General features: G+C 45.5%; 1 protein-coding gene across 2 annotated transcripts in view; it reads left to right on the top strand.

Annotated features, from left to right (window-relative positions):
• Window positions 1-401: 401 nt before the first annotated feature.
• MBTPS1 (membrane bound transcription factor peptidase, site 1) overlaps window positions 402-10,814 on the top strand; it is a 61,948-nt gene continuing 51,535 nt past the window's right edge. The window contains exon 1 of one of the 2 annotated variants that reach the window (XM_032284552.1): window positions 402-609. The gene's annotated coding sequence lies outside the window, so the exon portion shown is untranslated. Of the gene's footprint in view, window positions 610-2,672; window positions 2,784-10,814 lie in introns of those variants that run through there. The other variant, XM_032284553.1, reaches the window with a different exon arrangement.

The following is a 10,814-nucleotide window of genomic DNA, read 5'->3' as shown; positions in this document are numbered from 1 at the left end:
CCACCGCCCGGGTTAAGGGGCACCCAGGGCAGGTGCCCGGGCGGGGGTGCGGAGTCCGAGCCGCCGGTGCCAGGACGTGGATCCCTGCAGGGAGGGTCTGCGCGGGGAAACGAGCTATCCACGGATTCATGACAGTAGGCCCGCGGGGGCGGGGAGTCGGCGTCAGGTAGTCTTTCTAGATTATGGCCCAGCTCGGCTGCCTTCACGCCTGGGTTCATTTTCCGGCTTTAGCAGGGGGGTCGTAGAGTCACGCGCAACACAGGCCAGAGGTTCGAGCCGCGCGTTCTCGCAGTCGGGCAGCCCGCTGGCCACGCCCCTCTGCTTGGTTCCCGGCCCCGGGCTGCAAATGTCGCGAGACCTTCGTCTGTCTTCCCTGCGGAATCCCGCGGCCCTCGGCGTCCAGAGCGCGCACGCAGGCCACGGGAGCGCGGGACACGCAGGGCACGCCAGGTCGGCGGGGCCGACGCTCCCAGCTGTGGGCCTTTTTTGCCCGGTCGCCCAATCTCGCGAGAGTTGGGGGTAAACAGCCCCGAATGGAGAACCCAGGCGTGTTCGCCGCAGAGGCGTCGTTATTCCAGGCCCGCCGGCCCTGAGCTCCAGGCGGCGCAGGTACGTCAGCCGCCCGCGCGCGCAGCCTCTCCGACCTGCTCCCCTCCCCGCCTGCCCAGCCGCGGCGGCTGGCGGACTCAGGTGTGCGGGCCCGGTCCGAGGCCCCGAGTCGAGGGCTGCGGGGTCGGGCCGGGTCGGACGGGGGAGGTGGGCGCGGGGCCTCCGGCGCTTGCTTGGACACCGCGTGCCTGTCCCGCGGCCCTGCGGGGGTGTGCGCGCTCCCGCGGCTTGTTCCATTGCTTGGTTTTCTTCACGTGAAGTAAGCATTAACCGAGTTTCGACAGTACGCCCTGCTCTGGCCCCGAGCCTCCAAACAGATTGAGTTTTAGGTGCGCTTCCGGGGCAGTGCTGGCGTCAGGTTTAAAAGGCCTTATCTCGGTCTGTGTACATTGCGCTGCTGGCTTTTGGAAACGCAGGGATCCTGTTCTGCGAACTCTCAGAACAAGCTTGCCTTTTAAACCTGTAGCGTCTTAAAATCTTGCCTCGCCTTGGCATGGTTGAGCTGCCTAAGACCGCTGTAGATCGTCAATATGTTATGAAGATGTTTACCTTTCGTTTTGGGTCGAGCCCCTGAAAATGTTGGCTTATATAGTCTGCACAAATTAAGTTATTAGGTTCTGACTGACACTTCCAGATGACATGGAGCGGACTCAGACCTGAGCTGAATTCTAGAGACCGGTCCTTAAGTCCTAACTATGTAGAAAGCGTAATGTCAGGGTCTCAGTTTGTGTATGTACGAAGAGGAGGGCTGGCAGAAGAGAAGTCAGTCCTCCCAATTTTCTTTTCAATATGGAGAATGCTCTCTTCTTGTACTTATTTTTTAATGTAAGAGTTTCATTGAAGTAGAATTTACATACCATAAAATCCACCTGTTTTAAGTGCACTATTCAGTGGTTTTTAGTAAATTTACAGCTGCGCAGTCACCACCAAATCCACTTTTATAACATTTCCATCACCCCAAGACCTCTGGGGCGCATTGCAGTCAATACCTATTTTCAAACCACAGCACGGGCAACCTTTCATCTCCTTTGTCTTTCTAGATTTGCCTTTAATGACTGTTTCATGTATTCACATGGAAACATGTGGCCTTGTGTCAAGCTGCTTTCACTTAGCATGTTTTCGCAGTTCATGTAGCATGAATCAGGATTTCCTTGCTTTTATGGCCAAATATTCAGCTGTATGGCTATACCATATTTTGTTTAAGCATTCATGCAGAACACTTTCAGCAAATAAATTTTTATTTTATGTTCCAGTGTGTGATGTAGATGACAGCAAAACTGTTGATTGGACATGGGAGCTGGGACCTGAGCCAGACACTTGTCAAATGACTGTACTCCCCAGGCACTGCGTATAATCAAGAGTTGTTTCTTTCTATATAAAAAGGGAAAATTCCAGTGTAGAGCTTGCAGAACCTTTGAAGCACCTAGGGTTGCAGTGAGATCTCTTCTGTCAGGAGGTTAACAACAACTCGGCATACTGAGTCAGGCGTGGTGGCTCATGCCTGAAATCCCAGCACTTTGGGAGGCTCAAATGAGTGGATGACGAGATGAGGTGTTCAAGACCACTCTGGCCAACATGGTGAAACCCCATCTCTACTAAAAATACAAAAATTAGCGGGGAGCAATGTCAGGCGCCTGTAATCCCAGCTACTCTGGAGGCTGAGGCAGGAGATTTGCTTGAATGCAGGTGGCAGAGAAGGTTGCAGTGAACTGAGAGCCACTGCACTGCAGCCTGGGCGATAGAGTAAGACTCCATCTCATTAAAAAAAACTAGGAGGACGGAAGGCTGAGGTGAACTGTACATTGCTCCCATCAGTGCTGCAGAAATCTGCTTGAGGAAACACATTTATTTTTATTTATTTATTTATTTATTTATTTTGAGATGGAATCTGACTCTGTTACCATACTTGAGTGCAGTGGCGCGATCTTGGCTCACTGCAGCCTCCACCTTCTGGTTCAAGTGATTCTCCTGCCCCAGCCTCCCAAGTAGCTCGGACTACAGGCATGCGCCACCATGCACAGCTAATTTTTGTATTTTTATTAGAGACAGGGTTTTCAGCACGTTGGCCAGGATCGTCTCCTTCTCCTGACCTCGTGATCCGCCCACCGCAGCCTCCCAAAGTGCTGGGATTACAGGCGTCAGCCTCTGATCACTGCTGAGGAAACACGTTTAAGGTAAAGTAAGCAGGGTATGAAGTTTGTAGGTGCCCTATGTATGGCCAGCTAATACTGGGTGACTGAAGGGTAAGACTGAAAGTAGACAAGAGTGACATGACATGTATGAAATAGTAGACAGTGAAGACACCACAGACCAGTTTCTCACTCTTGACTGTATTGATATACTGGGATGAATTTTTTTAGTTCAAGACCACCTGATGGATAGAGTGTGCCAGAAGAAATGGTTGAATCAGGCCAAGAATACACCTTTGTTTTACCATGGTTTGGTCTGAGGTGGCTTCATTGTTAGCCTGTGAAACAATGGTAATACAGCCAAGTATGCAATTAGTTCTGAATGTGGTAGGTAGTTTTTCAGCCAACTGTTTTGTGGTCTCAACACAGTTCAGTTTCCTCTGGAGCTGTTTTAGTAAGCTAGTTTATTACAAAGCAAGGCATAGCTGCATAATTAGATGATTATCTGGTGATAAAAGTCATTTCCTCTCACCTGAATTATGTTGTAATTATTTTTAAAGAGATAATTTCAGGTGTATTTGAGTTATGCCTGGAATTATAATCTTTGTGATGTTTTTTATTCTGCTAGTTGTGAGTAGGAGACCATAAGAGCTACAAAGAATGCTAGCCGTGAGCTAGGCCGGTTGCTTGCCCAGGTAATACATTTCTTCTGCTGAGTCTCCCTTCTACAGAAATACCATTCAATCCTATTTCCTGTGTCTGTAATTTGAACTGTGTCTTTTTCAATTAGTATTTGATGCCAATTTCTTTTATTATACCTGTATTAGAGGTATAATCATACTCATGAAAAATCCATAGGTATAGAAATACCATCTTTTAAGGTTATGCCTTTATATGGGAAGATAACCAGGTTTTCTCCATAAATAATTTGTAGAAATTAAAACCAGTAAACATGTAGTGGATCCAGTAACAGCCCTAAGTAGGCTCTCTAAGTTAAGTGATACTACAAATGATCATAGCCCTTCGGAATGACTTAGCCAAAAGGTTAATATTTTCAAAGTGTGTCTTAGGCTGAAAAGTAGCTGTCCACAGCTATTTGAGAACAATTTGTAGGAGATAGATCCCTTTTAAGCTCTAGTATATGTATAAATAAAATGAAATCTAGCATATGTTTGAATTTTTGTGCCACTGACTTAGCAGAAAGTATAATTTATTCTTTCTTTCCTTTTTTTTTTTAGAGATGGAGTCTTGCTGTGTCTCCCAGGCTGGAGTGCAATGGCTTGATCTTAGGTCACTGCAACCTCTGCCTCCCAGGTTCAAGTGATTCTCCTACCTTAGCCTCCTGAGTAGCTGGGATTACAGGCGTGTGCCCCCATGCCCAGCTAATTTTTTTATTTTTAGTAGACATGGGGTTTTGCCATGTTGGCCAGGTTGTTCTTGAACTCCTGACCTCAAGTGATCTGCCTGGCTCGGCTTCCCACAGTGCTGAAATTACAGGCATGACGCACTGAGCCTGGCCTATTCTTTAAAACGTATTTGAAAAGGTTTCTTAAAATCCTTCAATAATATGTTTTATCTAAGTATAAAAGTAACACATGCTCCTTGTAAAAATATAAATAAGCCGGGCACGGTTGCTGACACCTGTAATCCCAGCACTTTGGGAGGCCGAGGCAGGTGGATCACTTGACATCAGGAGTTCAAGACCAGCCTGACCAACATAGTAAAACCCCATCTCTACTAAAAATACAAAAAATTAGCTGGGCATGGTGGGCAGGCACCATAAGCCCAGTGGGGAGGCTGAGGCAGGAAAATCTCTTGAACCCAGAAGGTGGAGATTGCAGTGAGCCGAGATTGTGCCATTGCACTCTAGTCTGGGCAACAAGAGTAAAATTCTGTCTCAAAAAAATAACTAACAAAATAAAATAAGAAAATAACTATCTGTAATCTTACAGTTGAAAGGTAAAACCACTGTAGCCATTTTGGTATGTGTCTTTCAGTGTTTGTTGTTGTTTTCTTTTGAGACAGAGTGTTCGTCGTGCAGGCTGGAATGCAGTGGCCCACTGCAACCTCTGCCTCCTGGGTTCAAGGAATTCTTGTGCATCAACCTCCGGAGTAGCTGGATTACAAGCATATGCCACCATGCTCAGCTAATTTTTTGTATTTTTAGTAGATACAGGATTTTACTCTGTTGGCGAGGCTGGTCTTGAACTCCTGTCCTCAAGGGATCTGCCTGCCTTAGCCTCCCAAAGTGCTGGGATTACAGGCATGAGCCACTGCACCCAACCACGGTGGTGGTTTTTTTTTTCTTGCTCATAGACACATTTTAAGATGTAAAATAAAAATTTGGATTATTTGGTACATGAACTATCATGAGCATTTTCTCATATTTCTATTGCTGTTGTAACAGTTGACCACAAACAGTGGCCTAGAACAACACGAATTTACTGTTTCACAGTTTTGGATGTCAGAAATCCAGAGTTTGTCTCACTGAGCTAAAGTCAGAGTTTCAGTGGGACTGTCTCCTTCAAGAGGTTCTGAGGAGAGAACCAGTTTCCTTTTGTTTTTCAGTTTCTACAGGCCACTTGTGTTCCTGGGCTTCCAACTTCTTCCTCAAATTATCTCAACCTCTTTGTTTCTTTCTTTTTTTTTTTTTTTTTTGTTTTTGAGATGCAGTCTCCATCTGTTACCCAGGCTAGATTGCAGTGGTGTGATCCCGGCTTACTCCAACCTTTCCTTCCCGGTTTCAAGAGATTCTCCTGCCTGAGCCTCCTGAGTTGCCAGGATTACAGGCGCCTGCCACCATGCCTGGGTAATTTTGTATTTTTAGTAGAGATGGGGTTTCACCACGTTGGCCAAGCTGGTCTCGAACTTGTGACCTCAGGCCCAGCCAGCCTCTTGCTTTCATCTTCACATCTCTTACTACTGGTTCTCATCTCCTCCCTCTCTCTTATAGAGGCTCTTATAATGACACCTGGCCTACCTGGATCATCGAGGATACTGTCCCCAATGCTTTCATTTAGTCACAACTGCAAAGTCCCTTTGGTTTATATGCTTTTGTTATAAAGTAACATTCACAGGTTCTGGGAATTAGAATGTGAGCATCTTCATGGAAGGATTGTTCAGCCTGCTGTAGGAGCAGCATTGGAAATTGCTGCATGGCATTCTATGGTATGGATGAACCGGAATGATTTAGCCAGTCTCCTTGCTTATGCACAGTTAGGTGGCATCCAGCTTTTCCCACTCATCATCTCGCAGTGTGTATCCTTGCACATAAAGCCTTGTGTGCTTCCGGATTCATACTACTTAGATTGAATCCCTAGGGAGATTTTAGAGAAGCAGGCTACCTGCCTCTGAAGAGTGAAGGCTCTGGAGCCAGGCTGACCACCTGAGTTCCCAGGCCAGCTGTCCTACTTGTTGATGGTATGGCCCCAGGCAAGTTGCTTAGCTGCTTGGCCCTTAGTTCGCATCTGAAAATGGGGTAGTAATGGGTTGTTGTGAGGATTAATGAGTTAATACTTGCAGATTACTCAGAATGGCAGCTGCTACATAATCAATGCTCAGTGAATGTTAGTTTTTGTTATACTGGATTTGTTAGACCAAAAGTTTTTGCTGTTCATTTTTAAGCGTTTTAACTCATATTTGAAAATTGAAAATTGCCATTCTAAAATGTTGAATTTAAAAAAAAAATTCACCAGTAACATATGAGAGTACTTATTTTATTGGATTTTTTGACTTAATAAACATGATTTTTATTTTATAGGGGGTGTCTCACTTTTTTCTGTTAGAATGTTACTTGATTTGTTTAATGTAAATCATAGAAACTTAGGTTAATTTTAGCAGAAATTTACCATGAATCTTTTCAGGAATTCTGTCAATTTCCTAGAATGAGACATACTTTAATTTCCCTTTAACTAGCTCAGTCCCATCTTTGGATGCCCTTCTGCCTAACAGTTGATGAGTCCTAAGCATTACCTCAATGCTTAGGACAGTTCTAGGCCTGACATGGCGTGTGGTCTGGTTGTGTATGCAGTGTTCAGCACTGACTGAATCTGATGTAAGAGGCTTAGACTGGCCCCTGTCACCGCATTTAAAATGCCCCCAGCCTCGTGCATCCCTGGCAAATGAAGCTAAATAAAGAATTTATGTTTTCTGCCTGTTTTGAAAACAGGCTGAACCTAACAGGAAGGTTGCACTAACAGTGTGAAACATTGGTTTCTCTGAAGCATTTGAGAGTAAATTGCAGACCTGATACTCTGTTATCCCCCAGTGTTTTGGTGGTTCTATCTTCCAAGCAAGGCCCTTACTGACTTGTCTAATGAGTTAGTGGGGACAAGCTATCTTTAGGCCCACTCTGGACGTGTTGGCTCATGCCTGTAATCCCAGCATTCTGAGAGGCTGAGGTGGGAAGACTTCTTGAGCCCAGGAGTTTGAGGCCAGCCTGGGCAACACGGCAGGATGCCATCTCTACCAAAAAAAAAACAAAAACAAAAACCTAGTTGGGCATAATCACAGTACAGCTGTCAAAGTCAGGAAATTAGTCTTGATACATGACTATGATCTGATCCACAGGCAGGCTTATCTGGGTTTTGCCAGTTCCCGAGTGCCTGTTACAGCAGATGGATGCAGTTCAGATTCACGAGTTGCATTGTCTCTTGAGTCTCCTTCAATCTGGAGCAGTAGCTCAATCATTCTTGGCTTTCATTACCTCGATGCTTAGGACAGTTCTAGGCCTGTTGATTTTGTAGAATGTCCCTCAATTTGGGTTGCTCTGATGTTTCTCATGATTGATTTCAGGTTGTGGTCTTTGGCGCCCTGGTCCAAGCCAGCATCTTCTCTGCCCTGGCTCTTTCTTTACAGGAGCCCTCCAGATGCTCCCTGCCTCAGCCTGTGCCCCCTTCCACACAGAAGCCAGAGCTATCCAGTTAAAACGAAAGCCATGTGTGCTCAGAACTGCCTCGTGCTTTCTCTTCCCATTCCGAATCAAAGCTGGAGTCCTCTCTGTGACCTGCAGGCTCTCCCTGGGCTGTCTCCCCAGTTTCCTCTGATTGCATCTTCTGCTTTCCCCTGCTTCACACTGGCCTCTTTGCCTTTCTTTCCTTTCACACACCAGGAATATTCCTTGCCCCAGGGCCTTTTCACTTGCCCTCCCACTGCCTGGATGCTCTTTCCCCAAACCCTTGGCCAGCTTCCAGCATCGTTCAGACCTTCACTGAAAAGGCTCCTTTTCAGCAGCTGCTGTAGGCAGCACTGTAGTAGAAAGCCAGCCCTCTCCTGACTTGCCGTATTCTTTTCTTTATTTTTCTTTCTTATTTATTTATTTATTTTGAGATGGTTTTTTAAGCTTGTTACTCAGGCTGGAGTGCAGTGGCATGAACTTGACTCACTGCAACCTACGCCTCCCGCATTCAAGTGATTCTACTGCCTGAGTTTCTCAAGTAGCTGGGACTACTGGCACCCCCCGCCATGCCTGACTAATTTTTTTTTTTTATTTTTAGTAGAGATGGGGTTTTGCCATGTTGGCCAAGTTGGTCTCGAACTCCTGGCCTCTGGTGATCCTCCTGCCTCGGCCTCCCAAAGTGCTGGTATAAGCCACCATGCCCCGCTGTTTTTTCTTCTTCCCAAATGTAATTTTTATCACCAGCTAAATACAAAATCTATACTATTTTATTCATTACTCTATTCCTACTCCTAGAAGAGTACCTGGCTTTTAGTATTAGCTCAGCAGTCTCACCCTTTGGCTATGTTTTATCTCTGTGCTATTCACTACCATTGGATGGAGGAGGTCCGAGTTTCCGGTTGTTGGCCAGGTGTTCCTGCTTGAGGTCCTCTCCTCCCCCTCATCTTTCAGCCTCTCCAGAGGGCACCTTCTTGCCTCCCTCCTCAGGCTGAGTGGTGCTGATCCTTGTGCACTCCCTGTGTCTCCATGCTTGGGATGCTCCGCTTCTCCCTCCCTCACGCCCATCTTTCAGTCCTGCCAAGCTCACATTCTTCCAGAGCTGCTGCAGTGCCCCCTCCAAGCAGAAGCCTCCTCTTCACACCCGGGAGAGAGCTGTGTCTCGGTTCAGCCTCTGTGGCACTGGAGACTTGCCTCTCCTTTGACATTTTCATTTCCTGCCTTTTATTTAGTGGTTTGTGTTTGACCTCCCTTAATTTAACTGGATCACACTTGGTAGGTTGTGTCCTGACTAGCTAATAATCTGTGTTTGTTCTGCAGTACCTGATAGTATCTTAACTTGGGAAGTACTCTAAAATTGCCTGATCTAATGAGTAAGTTAGGGTAGAATGTCTTACGATAATAATTGCTTTCTCTGTTTTCCAAAAATCCCAAGTTTATTGTTATTATTTTTAATTTTGGGAAGAACTGGTTACCTTAGAGATTTTTTTCATTTATTTATTTATTTTTTATTTTTTTGAGACAAAGTCTTGCTCTGTCACACAGGCGGGAGTGCAGTGTTGTAATCTCCGCTCACTGCAACCTCCACCTCCTAGGTTCAAACGATTATCCTACCTTAGCCCCCCGAGTACTTGGGATTACAGGCATGCACCACAATGCCCAACTAATTTTTTTTTTTTTTTTTTTTAGTAGAGATGGGGTTTCACTATGTTTGCCAGGCTAGTCTCCAACTCCTGGCCTCAAGTGATCTGTTCACCTCAGCCTCCTAAAGTGGAATCATGCCCGGGATTTTAGGTGTGAGCCACTGTGCCCAGCTTTTTTTTCATTAAAAAACCCCCAGGCCCTTAGGTACTTACCTAAGTTGTAGGAGAACATCAGCCATCTGTTCTGCATGGGCTGTTACAAGTTCACAGTCTTTACCTGTGAGTGAATTATTTTAGAACAGGTTTAATTAAAGTTGATCGAAACCAGATAGGTCTAAGATATTCTCACTACTATTACTTATATTTGTGTTATTTTATTTTATTTATTTATTTATTTATTTTTTTTTTGAGACAGAGTTTCACTCTTGTTACCCAGGCTGGAGTGCAATGGCGCGATCTCGGCTCACCGCAACCTCCGCCTCCCGGGTTCAGGCAATTCTCCTGCCTCAGCCTCCCAAGCAGCTGGGACTACAGGCACCTGCCACCATGCCCAGCTAATTTTTTGTATTTTTAGTAGAGACGGGGTTTCACCATGTTGACCAGGATGGTCTCGATCTCTTGACCTCGTGATCCACCCGCCTCGGCCTCCCAAAGTGCTGGGATTACAGGCTTGAGCCACCGCGCCCGGCCTATATTTGTGTTATATGTAGCCCAAATGTGTCATGGATTCTTTAGCTTGAGGCAGAATAGTTTTAAGAGGAGTGTTTGTTTGTTTGTGTTTTAAGTGGAGACAGAGTCTCACTGTGTCACCCCGGCTGGAATGTAGTGGTGTGATCTTGGCCCACTTAACCCTCCAGGCTCAAGCGATCTTCCTGAGTAGCTGGGACAACAGGCACACCACCATGCCTGGCTAATTTTTAAATTTTTTTGTAGAGATGGGGTTTCTCCATGTTCCACAGGCTAGTCTCAAACCCCTGGCCTCAAATGATTGTTGTTTCCTTTTCAACACCAACAACAAAAAACCTGCCTTGAGTGAGGAACCTATTTAATAAATATCTTTTAAATATAATGCATTTACTGTGATAGGAGAACTGTCTTACCAGTTGGTCTTCTTTGGCCAGTAGTCTTTAAGCTAGGTATATGCTTCATGTCACTATTTTCTTTGCTGCTCCATTGCAGGATGTATCAAGCATAAGGCAACTAAGAAGTAGGGCTTACTCCTGAGGAAAGCTCTGTTAGGGTGGCTTTGGGTGCCCTCTGCGTCTCTGATCTTTCTGTTTGGCTCTTTGTTTTTGCTCTTGCAGTTGACATTCTCATGGTTCTTTTTGAGGTGGATGTAACTGCTTTAAACTTTCACTCATCTCTGATAAGTTCCACGCCCCTTAGTAGACAGTGCCAGTGCCAGAGATAGGCTTGTTTTTCAGGATCATTTGTTATTACAGCAGTGAAAGTCCATACTTAGTAAATTTTAAAATATTCGTTGGATATTTTAACCCCTCACAGTACATTATCAATGTTTTTCTGCTTGTAGAGCACATA

The sequence above is a fragment of the Sapajus apella genome, unplaced genomic scaffold (genome assembly GCF_009761245.1).
Source record: "Sapajus apella isolate SASKATOON/1434 unplaced genomic scaffold, GSC_monkey_1.0 scaffold15, whole genome shotgun sequence".
In the NCBI taxonomy this organism is placed as follows: domain Eukaryota; kingdom Metazoa; phylum Chordata; class Mammalia; order Primates; family Cebidae; genus Sapajus; species Sapajus apella.
Note: the sequence above shows the minus strand (reverse complement) of the source record. Positions and strands in the feature narration are given on the sequence as shown.